Here is a 14,277-nt window from a genome sequence, read left to right on the forward strand (position 1 = left end):
AAGAGACTCTGATATATACAAATGTTGAGAATCACTGGACCTGAGAATGACTGGGAACAGCACTGACTCCACTGAGGTTAGAATTCATAAATTTAAAGTGAGTTCAGAAAGTACAGCTCAGAATTTTTCTCCTTCTGACACCTCCATTTAGGACTTCTGACTTACAGAACTGTCAGATAATAAAATTGTCTTGTTTTAAGTCACTAAGTTTGTGGTTATTTGTTACAGCAACAACAGAAAACCAATACACACTCCTTCCATTAACCCATATGAATATACACAATCTTCCACACCCTTTCCTCCCCACCCACAGTATGGGCACAGAGGATCCAGGGGAGGACCCCAACTCCCTGCTGGACAATGGAACTAGAATGACAGCAGCCTGTGTCCTAGAATCACTACTTAGAAAACTACCTGTATTTTTTTTTAAAGATTTTATTTATTTATTTGACGAGAGAGAGAGAGAGAGAGGGAACACAAGCAGGGGGAGTGAGAGAGGGAGAAGCAGACTCCCGGCTGAGCAGGGAGCCCGACACGGGGCTCGATCCCTGGACCCTGGGATCACGACCTGAGCCGAAGGCAGACGCTTAATGACTGAGCCACTCAGGCGCCCCAAAAACCACCTGTATTAAACTGAAATGTGAAAGAGAAGTAAATATCTATTCTGTTAAAACTTTGGGTCTATGTTAGAGGACTTAGCTGAAACTGACTAATATTGGTGGTGAGATTATGAGTACCATGATGGGAGTGAGAAGTAATAAGGAGTCTGACCATAAGTACACAGAATGCTTCAGGCTTCTCTTTGATTCTGCCAATGGTATTAAGGAGGTCACAAGAGACCTGGTAATATTTATATATAATAACTACAGCCTCATTAAGAACTATGACCACATCAAAGGAAAATAATTAGCATATACATTAATGAGGTTCTCTTGTAGTCTTACTGTGAATGGTAATTGTATCTTATGACTTCATGCCTTGATTAGATACAAGATATATGAAACCATTAGTCATTCTTAAGTCCTTAATAAGGAGCATGTAAGTTCTCTGTGTCTTTACTTGGGACACTATTGACTATGGAGAAGACAAAAATTGAAGTTCAAGCAAATCAAGTGAACACAGCTGGCTTAAGAGGGTGTTAATCAATAAACGTACAGACTCCTTTTTCTTTCAGATCTTTCTTTAGACTTAATTTGTTTTTCTTTTAGACTGTCTGGAAAAACACATATCCATGTGCACCAAGCTACACTCTGTCTGCCTTCCACATCTCCCAAGTTCAGTTTAACCAAAACACGAATTGCCTCTTTGCACTTACACCCACATTGGCCTCAGCAATGGATACACTAAAAATCCTAGGAAGCATGGCCATAGAGTTGGAAACAGATTTCATAAACTGGAAAAACTGAAGCTTATAACGAACAATATCTAAGACAATGGGGGGAAACTCACATTAAACTCAGTCATTTAAAACCAGATTGTAAATAGGTAATAGAAGGCTAAATTGTCAAAAATAATTATGCAGTGGTAGCCTCCATTAAATAGATAAATGATAGTGATACTGAGTAAATGCTTTGTTCTGAAATTTTAAAAGATTAATGGTTAGCATTTAAATGGGGACAATGTCGGGGTGCCTGGGTGGCCTTCAGTTCAGATCACGATCCCAGGGTCCTGTGTGGGGCTCTCTGCTCTCTGGGGAGTCGGCTTCACTCTCTCCCTCTGCACTTCCCCCTGCTCATGCTTTCTCTCCCCCTCTCTCTCTCTTTATCTCTCAAATAAATAAATAAAATCTTTAAAACACAAATTAATAAAATGGGGACAATGTCATTTTACATTTGATGCATAAAACAGATTTTAAAATACAAAGAAGGAAAAAAAAAGATTCTACATTGAGATCATTACCAAAGCTCTTTGGGAAGACGAAGATGGAGTTGGGTACTAAGAATATAATTATTCCAGAATGTGAATGGCAAACCACACTAGAAATTTCTTGAAAACTGACATTTCTTAATAATCTCCACATCTTCAGCATCAGTCACAGTACCTAAAACAAGTTTTCAACAAATACATTTATCTTAATGAAAAGAACATATGACCATTTTATTTGTACTACTTGGCAATACAGGCTTTCATTCAATTAGAATGAAAAGTCATTCTCCGTGCAAAAAAAAAAAAAAAAAAAGCAATAAATCCAATAAGAGTCAGTCATTTGCAGAATTGCCCAATTAATTCCACTTTTAAAAGTGGCTGACACAATGTAGCTCAACAGCCATCATTAGACAAGGACAGATAACTGACTGCAGAGTAGTCCCTGCCATGCCCCCACCAAGGTACCAAGTTGTGCCATGTATATTCTCAAATTTGTGTTTTCCTTTTGTTCCTATCTAATCATGAGGTTCCCTTGCTGAAATTTGAAATAACAACTTATATTAGCTGAGACTTTGGGGAGAATATTCATTAGCAGCTATGGCTAGCTAAAGGACAAAATCATTGATTTTCAAAAGCATTTTCAACTGTGACTAAATCATGTGGTCAGAGCTTGCAATGATTAGCAGTAAGTCACAGAGGACGATTTTTTTCTTAAGATTTTATTTATTTATTTATTTGACAGAGAGAGAGACACAGCGAGAGAGGGAACACAAGCAGGGGGGGAGAGGGAGAGGGAGAAGCAGGCTGCCTGCCAAGCAGGGAGCCTGATGCGGGGCTTGATCCCAGGACCCCAGGACCACGACCCGAGCCGAAGGCAGAAAACTCAACGACTGAGCCACCCAGGCGCCCCGATTTTTCTTTTTAAATAGCTGCACAGCTAGTGAGGGCCCACACGGATATTCAGCAGTTGAAGCTGTAATAACTCAGAAGTTATAATTTAACAACTCCCCCCTCCTCCCACTAACATCACATATAGATGCAATCACTCTTATTCCACTTTTATGTAAATATCACCCCCATGCTCAAAAATTTCTGATAGAACTTTCTGATCTACCATGTTGTTTTGGCCTCCATTGCAGGTTCCCAAAATTCATTATGTTGAAGCACTCACCCCAGTACCTGAGAATGTGACTATGTCTGGAGATGGGACCTTTAAAGAGGGGATTTAGGTTAAAATAACAATAGTGCCCCTTTAAGTGTCATAAGTATCCTGTGTAGATAATAAATTGTATGGTTGACTGAGACAGGGACAATTAATCCTGGGGAAGGCTATCGGACCAAGGAGGGTCCTTTAAACTGTATGAGTAGTCAGCTTGTTTGATTTGTACCACTTGTACTGACTTAAGAGAATATGGCAGACCCTGTTGGGCTCTAGAGGCCATAACGGCCATGGCTTCTCTTTGGTCATTGACGCCCCTACTTCCAGGGCTTACTTCCATATCAGTTCTTGCACACAGCTACTTCTCCCCTTGTCCTGCTCCTTCCTCACCCCTGTCCAGCACCTGTGTTCACGCCTGTCCCTGGAGTCTGTTTTCAGATCCCGTTGGACCCACACGCTATCTTGAACCCCACCCATTTTCCTCAGTGAGATTAATGGTATTTCCGTATTTCCCCAGAGGCTGACCTCAAACTACCTTTTTAGCCTCAACTCTCTCCACCAAGCCCTGAAGTTCTGTCAAACACAAAGCACCTGGGAGCACAACCAGTGACAGTCTTGAGTCTGCCTATGTTATTCCTCTCCCCAACATGCCAATGAGTCAATTCATTGACTCATTCAGCAAACAGGCATTAAGCTTGTACCATGTGTGAGGCCTTATCCTGAGGCAGAGGAGTAAGAGGAATAACGGAAGTAGCAGCCCACAGGGCTTGAGCACCCCTGACAGCCAAGGCTATACTAGGGGCAGGACTGGTACGTTCAACCCTCCCGGGGAACACTAGGAATTTTATTGTACAGATGAGAAAGGTCAGAGTCAAAGAGGGTGGTTGCCTTACCTGCCCAAGATCCTTTGGAGAGGAAGGCCTAACTCAGGGCAATGACAGGTCTCTTGAGTTTGGCCTCACTGCTCTGAATCAGTTCGCTACGATTCTGCGCTGAGGGAAGCGCAGGTGCGGTGGTGATCGGGACGGGGAGGGGGTGGTTCTGGCAACCCTCTCTCTAGTGGAGCCTTTTGGGATTGGGAGCTGAGTGGTATGGGGAAGCAGCTCAGTCTTTGGAAATCAACTGGGCACAGAAGGAAATCCAGAGGGAGGAAAGGAACTGAAAGGACCTGGTTTCCTTTAAGACTAGATCTAGGTCCCCAAAGTGAAAGCAGCGAAGAGAGGGTACAAAATAAAATGCCAGATGCCTAGTTAAATTTGAGTTTCAGTTAAGCAATGAATATTTTTAAAATAAGTATGTTATACATGTGTGTGTGTAAGTATATTTTACGGTCCGATATTATTTCTTCTGAGTTTGATTTGTTGTTGTTGTTAAATCTGGCAACCCTAATTTCAGGTCTTTCAGGTCAACTTCTGGATGTTTATTCTTCAGGTCAGAAAGTAGAAGGGAGGACAACCTGGGTGGCTCAATTGTTAAGCATCTGCCTTCGGCTCAGGTCATGATCCTAGGGTCCTGGGATCGAGCCCCGCATCGGGCTCCTGGCTCGGCGGGAAGCCTGCTTCTCCCTCTCCCACTCCCCCTGCTTGTGTTCTCTCTCTCGCTGTCTCTCTCTCTGTCAAATAAATAAATAACATCTTAAAAAAAAAAAAAAAGAATGTAGAAGGGACTCAAGGAAGAGCCCCACCCAGAATGCAATATACATTTGGTGATAGTATTGCCCCCGTGTCATCCCTAAAGAACCTGGAGGTTTGAAAGATGCTGACAGGCTGTACGAGGATCAGAGGGCATTAAACACAGCTTACCCCACAGCCTGAAATGTGCTTCCTCCTCCCACCTAATCCTATGTTTAAAAATCAAATTTCCAAGGTAAACCCAAATACAAAATACCTGCTTTTAATTAGCTCCTGCTTAGATAGATTTAATGCATAAATCCCAATGTGGGCCCAAACCAGATAATCCCACAAAGTACATTAAGCATGACCTTGTTTCCAATCCTTATAAAATAAAACCCATACTCCTTAGCATGATATCCAAGGCTGACCTCAAACTACCTTTTTAGCCTCAACTCTCTCCACCAAGCCCTGAAGTTCTGTCAAACACAAAGCACCTGGGAGCACAGTCAGCCAGTGACAGTCTTGAGTCTGCCTATGTTATTCCTCTCCCCAACAGAGACCCTACACATCATTTTTGCTTGTCAGTACCCAAAATCAGAGAAGCAAGGATAGTAGCAATACTTCTCCCCCCTTGCCTTCTAGCCCATCACGCCACCAAAATGCCTATTGCATACACTGAAATTATGAACACTCTATACAGTCAGTGTCACCAATTGAATTCTCAAGGAAGTTCCTTGAATTGTCAATGAACTGATATGGCGTTAAGAGTGCAAAGGTTTATTGATCAGTAATATTTGTGAAGGGAAAAGGGAAGAAGCAGGATCAGGCAGGGAGAGCTGTCAAGGGGATGTCAATCTAATGATGCTTTGCCAGCACAATAGGGAGCTCCAGAACAAAAATTGCCCATCAGAGAAATCCCAAAGTGGGCATAAATGCCTAGGCCCTTATACTACTGCCTTGTTTAGCCTTTGGCCAATATCCAGCCTAAGAATAGTATGACCACAGCCAGAGCTGAGGCAGACCTTGATGAAGCTAATAGTTAGAAGCTGTCAGCCAACCACACTCCAGGGATGAATAAAGAGTGGTTTTCTTTAAGGGAGACCCTAAGAGGTACTTCCCCATGGCTACCACAGCTGGGAGGAGATTCCCAGGCAGGGATAGTCTTAGAAATGACTTCAGGGACATGTTAGTCTGAAATATTCCTTAAAACTTGGGCATAGCACCTGAATTCTGCCATTTAGGATATTAAGGACTTTTGAAATTTATGAGATCCTCAAAATATTTCTTAAAATACATACACACTCCTAGGTTAAACCCATCAGCACAAGTAAAAAGCCATGACACCTGTAGCAGTATTAGATGATAACTAACGCCGTGGATGTTGGGGTTTGACCACCCAGGGCACAAGTCCTGGTTAAAAGACAGAACAGTTCATTGAAAGCAAGGACCCATAGGAACTAAACAACGGATAACCAATTTTTTGAGTTCAGGAATGCAAAAGGAAAAGGAGGAAGCTAAAAAGAGGCAAAACAATATGAGCCTCATTCTGAGCATGCTTCTGACCTGTACCAAGAACATAACGATTCCCTGCTAGGTTACCCAGTGACCCAAGCAAGTTAGCCCTGCCAGCGAATCCTGCTGGATAAGAAACTCTTTCAATCTGGAGAGTCCATTTCAGTGGGGTAGGACTTACTGGAAGGACTTGAGCTGTTAAAGCTGAATAGGCATCTAGAGTTCTCTGGCTCGTGCTGGGGTAATATCACTCATGGAAGCTCCCGAAGCCCCCAGAGAGTCCTTACGCATTGGCCTAAAATCTGCCTTAAAGCAAGCTGTACATTCCTGGAGGCCAAAAGCAACCTCATTCATGTGGTCTCTCAACAAGCATTTATTCAGTGCTGACTGTGTGCCAGGCACAATGTTATGCACTGAAGATAGAGTGAGAAATGCGAATGAATCCCTATGCCAACAAAACTTCCCATTAAGAGACCAAGAAGAGAATGCTCAATTTCAATCAAAAATAAAGAATACTACTACTCAGTATGTGAGAATAGGATACTGGGGCGGAGGGGGTCTCTTGGGAGGGCAAGAAATCCTGCCGGAGAGTTCAGAGGAACTGGCCTCAGAAAGGAAAATTCAGAACAAGATACTATAATTTTGTAAAATTTGGCCAGAAGAGTAAGAAAGGTTTCTAGGAAGAAATATATGCAAAGGCCAAGAAGAGGAAGTATAACGTATTCAGGAGCTGCCAGGAGTTTAAAGTCTGAGAATTGAAGGAGAGGAAAAGAGGCTGAGAATTAAAGGAGAGGAAATGGAGAAGCATTAAGAAATGTGGCTGGAGCACCAGATGGGGGCCAGATCATGAAGGGCAGAGTCTTATATTAAGGAATTTGTATTTTGTCCTGAGGCCAATAAGGTATCACTGAGTGATCAGTACATTGCCTAGCACATAGTCAGCACTCAGTTAAGACTAACAAATTATTCAATCATTCATTCAACAAATGCTTATTGAACATTTAAAGGACAGTGTGCCAGATACCTTTCTATGCTGGGGTTTTAAAATAGAGTTGCTAAAACCTGAAATTCAATACTCTTTCTTGGAGATGCCCACTATCTAATGGGAGAGTCAACCATCAATAGAAACGAACACGCAATATAATACTGCAACAGTATCGGTGCTATGAAAGGGACCTGCATGGTGCTGCGAGGTTTCTGTGAGGAAGCAGCAAGGCGCTGAGATCTGAAAGAAGAGCAGCCATAACTATGGAAAGTAGGTTAGGGATAAGAAGAGAGTTCCAGGCCAAGAGAAAAACTTGAGCAAAGAAAGACCTTGAGGAAGGATGTTGCATAGCTTGACTGAGAGACTGAAAGAAGGTCAGGTGTCTTGAACCCCAGAAGCTCAAGGGAATATGGAGAGAGGTTAAGCTGAAGAAATGGGAAGGAGCCTTCCCATGCAGAGAGACCTGTATGCAGTGATTGAGACTATAGCCTTTATTGTGTGAGTAACAGGAAGCTAGGGATGCTTTTAATCCAGGTGCCAAAAGAGATGCAAGAGATACATGACTGCAATTTAGCTTCTCAAAAGATTTGTCTGGTTGCAGTTGTGGAGAATGGACTAAGGGAGACATGAACTTTTTAAAAAATTTTTATTTTAAATTCAATTAGCCAACATACTGTACGTCATTAGTTTTTGATGTAGTGTTCAATGATTCATTAGTTGCATATAACACCCAATGCTCATCAGATCACGTGCCCTCAGACATGTGAAGTTTTGAGGACACTAGCTTTGAGACTGGACAGAGAGGATGGAAACCTGGACTTTGATGATGGCAGGAAAGATCAGATTTTCAGACTTGGGTATCAAAATAACAGGACTTTCATGGGTGAGAGAGGTTTCTGTCTTATATAACTGGGTGGATGGTGTTGTCATTTACTGAGATGGCAACTCTGGACCAGTCCTGGGGAAAACATGAGTTCAGTCTGAAACATGCTGAGATTTAGCTGTTATTGAGAGAGCTAAGTAGAAATGTCAATTAGGCACTGATTTCTGAGATTAGATAGATAGATAGATGATAGATAGGAGAGAGAGAAAGAGAGGGAGGGAGGGAGGGAAGGAGAGAGAGGGAGAGGGAGATAGAAAGCGTGAGCAGGTAACGACTGATACTAGAAGCAGATGAGCTAACCCAGGGAGGAAATATAAAGTGAAGTGATCAGATGTGGCTTATGCAAATGTTGCACTGGCTGTAATATAAAGAAAGAATTGGAAGAGGCAAGACTCTAAGACAACTTAAAAGGATGCTAAAGTTATCAGAAGTGTGATGATGATGATGATGATGATGACATAATATAAAATAATGGCAGTGTGGACAAGGAAAAATAAACTGATTTGAAAGATAAACAGATAAAGTTGACAGAATATGAACAGGAATGGGAAGGGAAGAGACCCATGGTGACCTAAGACTTGTATCTGGGACAACGGGGTGGGTGATGTTGTCATTCACTGAGAAATGAGTTTTGGAATGAAGATAAATTCAAATGTGAATATGCTTTTAACACCAGGAATCCTGCAAATAAGCAACTAGATTTGGGGTCTGTAGCTATCCTTGGGTCAGGAAATAGAGCACCACCCTAAAGCTATATATCCAGAGGTTATCTATCACTTATATCAAGGTGGAATATGAATCTACTTTTGTATTTATTCATTCTGTGATTGTTATTGAGTAGTCTACTATGTTTTACTCATGGAATCAGCTAAGGTGATTGAGAAGAGATGGAGACAGAGGGAAAAGAGAGCACCAACATTTAAAACATAAGCAGAGGAGGCAAGAGAAAAAGCTGAGAAGTGATCCAGTTTCATTCGATGTAGTAAATATTTCACAGTTATAATTTAAGTTGCATATAAAATACTATTTTTAATCACTTGGTCTAATTCCCTTGGTCTAATTTTATTCTGCTTTGTTTTCTGAAACACTTCAAACATACAGAGAATTACAGAAAAAATAAATTTTTCTATACCCACTGCCCAACTCTATTAAATTCTAACAAAATGCAGGAGAGTGCAGCAGGTAAAAAACACAAATTCCACAGCGAGATGCCCCAGGTTCAAAGCCCAGCTCTGCCACTCACTCTCAGGTAGTCTGGGTCCTGTTATTTGACCTGTGTGTCTGGCACAGAGTAAGTACCTCATACACGTTAGCCTTCTTTTTTTTTTTTTTTTTTTACTTCTTCCCCCACCCCCATTATTTTGCAATACATTCTTCAGATTGCTTTTAAAGAAAGAAAACAAAACAGAAGATCTCAAACTCATTGCCTTCCCAGCACTCCCAGGAATTAACCACTATCTTGCTTCTGTTGTTAATCCTCTTACAGTGTTTTATCTTAATGTTACCTCTGTATGTACTCATAAATAAAATACAGCATGGTTGCAAATATATTCAGATGCATACAAATGGTGTCAGTCTATAATTTGCTGTATTTGATCTACATTCTATGTTTTTTAATATGACTATATTATAGTTCCAGTCCATTGATTTTTAACTCAGGTATATTACTCTATTTCACAAATAATGCTGCAATGTATTTATCCATTATCCTGTTTGTGGATATTTAGGTCAAGAGCCATTTCATATTTATAAACAATGCTTCCATGCCTTTCCTCTATGGTCAGGAACAAGACAAGGCTGTGCACTCTCAGCACTGTTATTTAACATAGTACTGGAGGCCCTAGCCACAGCAATCAGACAACACAAAGAAATAAAAGGCATCCAAAATAGCAAGGAAGAAGTCAAAACCTTCACTATTTGCAGATGACATGATACTCTATATAGAAAACTCAAAAGACTCCACCAAAAAATTGCTCGAACTGATACATGAATTCAGTAAATTCACAGGATACAAAATCAATGTATAAAAATCTGTTGCATTTCTATAGGCCAACAATGAAGCAGCAGAAAGAAATCAAGGAACTGATTTTATTTATAATTGCACCAAAAACCATAAGATACTTAGGAATAAACCTAACCAAAGAGGTAAAAGATTTAAAACTATAGAACACCGATGAAAGAAATTGAAGAGGACACAAAGAAATGGAAAAAAATATTCCATGCTCTTGGTTTGGAAGAATATTGTTAAAATGTCTATATTACCCAAAGCAATCTACACATTTAATGCAATCCTTATCAAAATACCAACAACATTTTTCACAGAGCTGGAACAAAAATTCCTAAAATCTGTATGGAGCCACAAAAGACCCTGAGTAGCCAAAGCAATCTTGAAAAGAAAAGCAAAGCTGGAGGCATCACAATTCTGGACTTCAAACTGTATTACAAAGCTGTAACCACAAGACAGTATGGTACTGGCACAAAAACAGACACATAGACCAATAAGACAGAATAGAAAACCCAGAAATGGACCCACTGCTAGGAGGTCAACTAATCTTAGACAAAGCAGGAAATAATGTCCAACGGAAAAAAGACAGTCTCTTTAACAAATGGTGTTGGGAAAACTGGGCAGCAACATGTAGAAGAATGAAACTTGACCACTTTCTTCCACCATACACAAAAATAAATTCAAAATGGATGAAAGACTTAAATATAAGACAGGAAACCATCAAAATCCTAGAGGAAAACACAAGCAGCATCCTCTTTGACATCAGCCATAGCAACTTCTTACTAGATATGTCTCTGGAGGCAAAGCAAAAATGAACTATTGGTATTTCATCAAGATAAAAAAAACTTCTGCACAGCAAAGGAACAGAACTAAAAAGCAACCTTTGGGATGGGAGGAGATATTTGCAAATGGCATATCTGATAAAGGGTTTGTACTCAAAATATATAAAGAACTTATCAAACTCAATACCCAAAAAACAAATAATCCAGTCAGGAAACTGGCAGAAGACATGAACAGACATTTTTTCAAAGAAGACACACCAATGGCCAAGAGACACATGAAAAGATGCTCAACATCACTCATCATCAGGGAAATACAAATCAAAACCACGATGAGATACACCTCACACCTGTAAAAATGGCTAAAATTAACAACTCAGGAAACAACAGATGTTGACAAGGAAGTGAAGAAAGGATAATCCTCTCACACTGTTGGTGGGAATGCAAGCTGGGACAGCCATGCTAGAAAACAGTACAGAGTTTCCTCAAAAAGTTAAAAATAGAACTACCCTATGATCCGGCAATTGCACTACTAGGTATTTACCCAAAGAATATAAAAATATTGATTTGAAGGGACGCATGCACCCCCATGTTTATAGCAACATTATCAAACAATAGCCAAATTATAGAAGCAGCCCAAATCTCCATTGACTGATTAATGGATAAAGAAATTGTGGTATATATACACACACACACATATATATATATATATATATAAACACACACAATGGAATATTACTCAGCCAATAAAAAGAATGAAATCTTGCCATTTGCAACAATAGGGATGGAGCTAGAGTGTATTGTGGTAAGTGAAATAAATCAATCAGGGAAAGACAAATACCAGATGATCTCACTCATATGTGGAATTTAAGAAGTGAAACAGATGAACAGAGTGGAAAAAAATAAAGAGAATAAGAGGCAAACCATAAAATGACTCTTAACTATAGAGAACAAACTGAGGGTTTCTGGAAGGGAAGTGGGCCCAGGGATGGGTTAAATGGGTGATGGGCATTAAGGAGGGCACTTGTGATGAGCACTAGGTGTTGCATGAAAGTGATGAATCACTAAATTTTACTCCTGAAACTAATATTGCACCATATGTTAACTAACTGGAATTTAAATAAAAACTTGAAACAAATAAATAAATAAGAAAAAAGTCTCAAATCAACAACCAACTTTACAACCTAAGGAACTAGAACAATAAAAACAAAGCCCAAAGAGAGCAGAAAGAAATAAGAAAGCAGTAGAGAAAAATCAATAAAACTAAGAGTGAGTTCTTTGAAAATATCAACAAACTTACCTGGATTGATTAAGAAGAAAAGAAATAAGACTTAACTAAAATCAGAAATGAAAGAGGAGACATTGCTACCAACAGGAGTGAAAAGAATTTTTAAAGTGTGTTATAAACAACTATATGCCAAAGAATTGGATAACCTGATGTATAGGACAAAATCTGAGAAACACATGACCTACCAAAACTAAATTATGAAGAAACAGAAAATCCAAATAGACTTAAAACTAGTAAGGAGATTGAATCAGTAATCAGAAACTTCCACTTCCCAACAAAGAAAAATCTCACAACCAGATGGTTTCACTGGTTTAAAAAAGTATCACCAATCCTCCTCAAACTCTTAGAAGAAACTGAAGAAGCAGGAACACTTCTTAACTCATTCTATGAGGCCACCATTATACTGAAAACAAAACCAGACAAAGACACTACAAGGAAAAAAAACCTACAGACCCTGTAGTAGCTTATGAATAGTGATGCAAAAATCCACAACAAAATACTAGGAAACTGAATTTGACAGCATATTTAAAAAATGATACACCAAGACCAAGTGAGATTTATTCCTGGAATGTAAGGGTAGTTTCATAAACAAAAATCAATAAATGTAATACACCACATTAACAGAATGAAAGGTGGGAAGAAAGCAGATGATCATTTCAATTGATGTAGAAGAAGTGTTTGACAAAATGAGAAAGGTGATATTATAACAGATCCTATAAAAATTAAAATAGAAATAGAATATTTTGAACAACTTTATGCCAACTTGATCACAACTTAGATCAAATGGACAAACCTGTAAAAAACACAAACTATGAAAGCTCGTTCAGGGAGAAATAGGCAACAAGAATAGCTCTATACCTATCTTTTAAATTAATTTGTAGTTATAAACACTTCCACAAAGAAAAGATCAGTCCCAGATGATTTTTCCCACTGGTGTTTTGACAAACATTTAAAGAAAATGTAATGCCAATTCTATACAAAATATTTAAAAACTAGAAGAGGAGGGAGTGCTTTTCCACTTACTCTGAGTATTACTCTGATTGAGGGAGAGAAAAAAAAAAAAAAAGCAAAGACGATAGGAAAAAAAAGAAAGAGAAGTCCTTCTCAGTATTCCTAATGAACACAGACACAGAAATCCGTAGCAAAGTATTAGCAAGTTGGATCCAGTATATAAAAAGGATATACATTATGACCAAATAGGTTTTTTCCTCAGGGATATAATGCTGGCTGAGTATTCAAAAATCAATGTAATTTTCAATTAGTACACTAAAGGAGAAAGAATATGGCAATTATGATGATTGCAAATAAAAAGCTTTGACAAAATTCCACACTCATTCATAAGAAAAGCTCTCAGGAAACTAAGAATAGATGGAAAATTCCTCATTCTGATGAAGGACATCCACATAAAACCTAAACCTGTAATCATTACTAATTACAAAATAGTGAATGCTTTTCCTCCTAAGATCAAGAAGAAGGCATAGATGTCTATTCTTACCATATTTATTCTAGACTGTATTGGAGGATGAAGAGGTCACATGCAGACACATTAGTAGACAGTCCTAGTTGAGCTAGTTCCCAGGATCAACTGCCAGCCATGTGAGTCATTCATCTTGCATGTGAAGCCAACGGAACCTTCGGACGACTCCAGTCCCAGCCGCTATTTGGTGGCAACCTCATGATCAACTCTGAGAATCACCCAGCCGAACCAAGTCTATCCACGGAAATGCAAGACAAATTAAAACAATATGAAATCATTGTTTTAAGCCACTAAATTTTGAGGTAGTTTGTAACCCAGCAATTGACAACTAAAATACAACTATTTACAATAGTAATAACCAAACCAAACCATACTACTTCGGATAAATTTAATGAAACCTCCGGAGTATTGTTGAGACCTTAAAGAAGCGTGGACATACCACAGTTTCCTGTCTCTAGGCATCCGGTAAGTGCTAAAATATGCAGCCTCTCTTTGCCATGTTCTCAATAGGTGAAACAGTCCAAGTAAAACCTCTGCAAGTAATAGATTGTTCTTTCTAAAGTCGGCTTCTGGAACAACAGGCTATCCCCATTTTCCTGCCCCAGGAAAGATTCTCCAAAGATAAAGATAGGGAGATCTGCAATTTTTCTTCCTTCCAAGGAGATCGAAGAAGGCTCTAGCATTTTCTCTGAACTATAGAAAGACCATAT

Source organism: Eumetopias jubatus, unplaced genomic scaffold (genome assembly GCF_037043125.1).
Source record: "Eumetopias jubatus isolate StellerSeaLion01/CBP00866 unplaced genomic scaffold, mEumJub1_p1.0 scaffold_9, whole genome shotgun sequence".
NCBI lineage: Eukaryota > Metazoa > Chordata > Mammalia > Carnivora > Otariidae > Eumetopias > Eumetopias jubatus.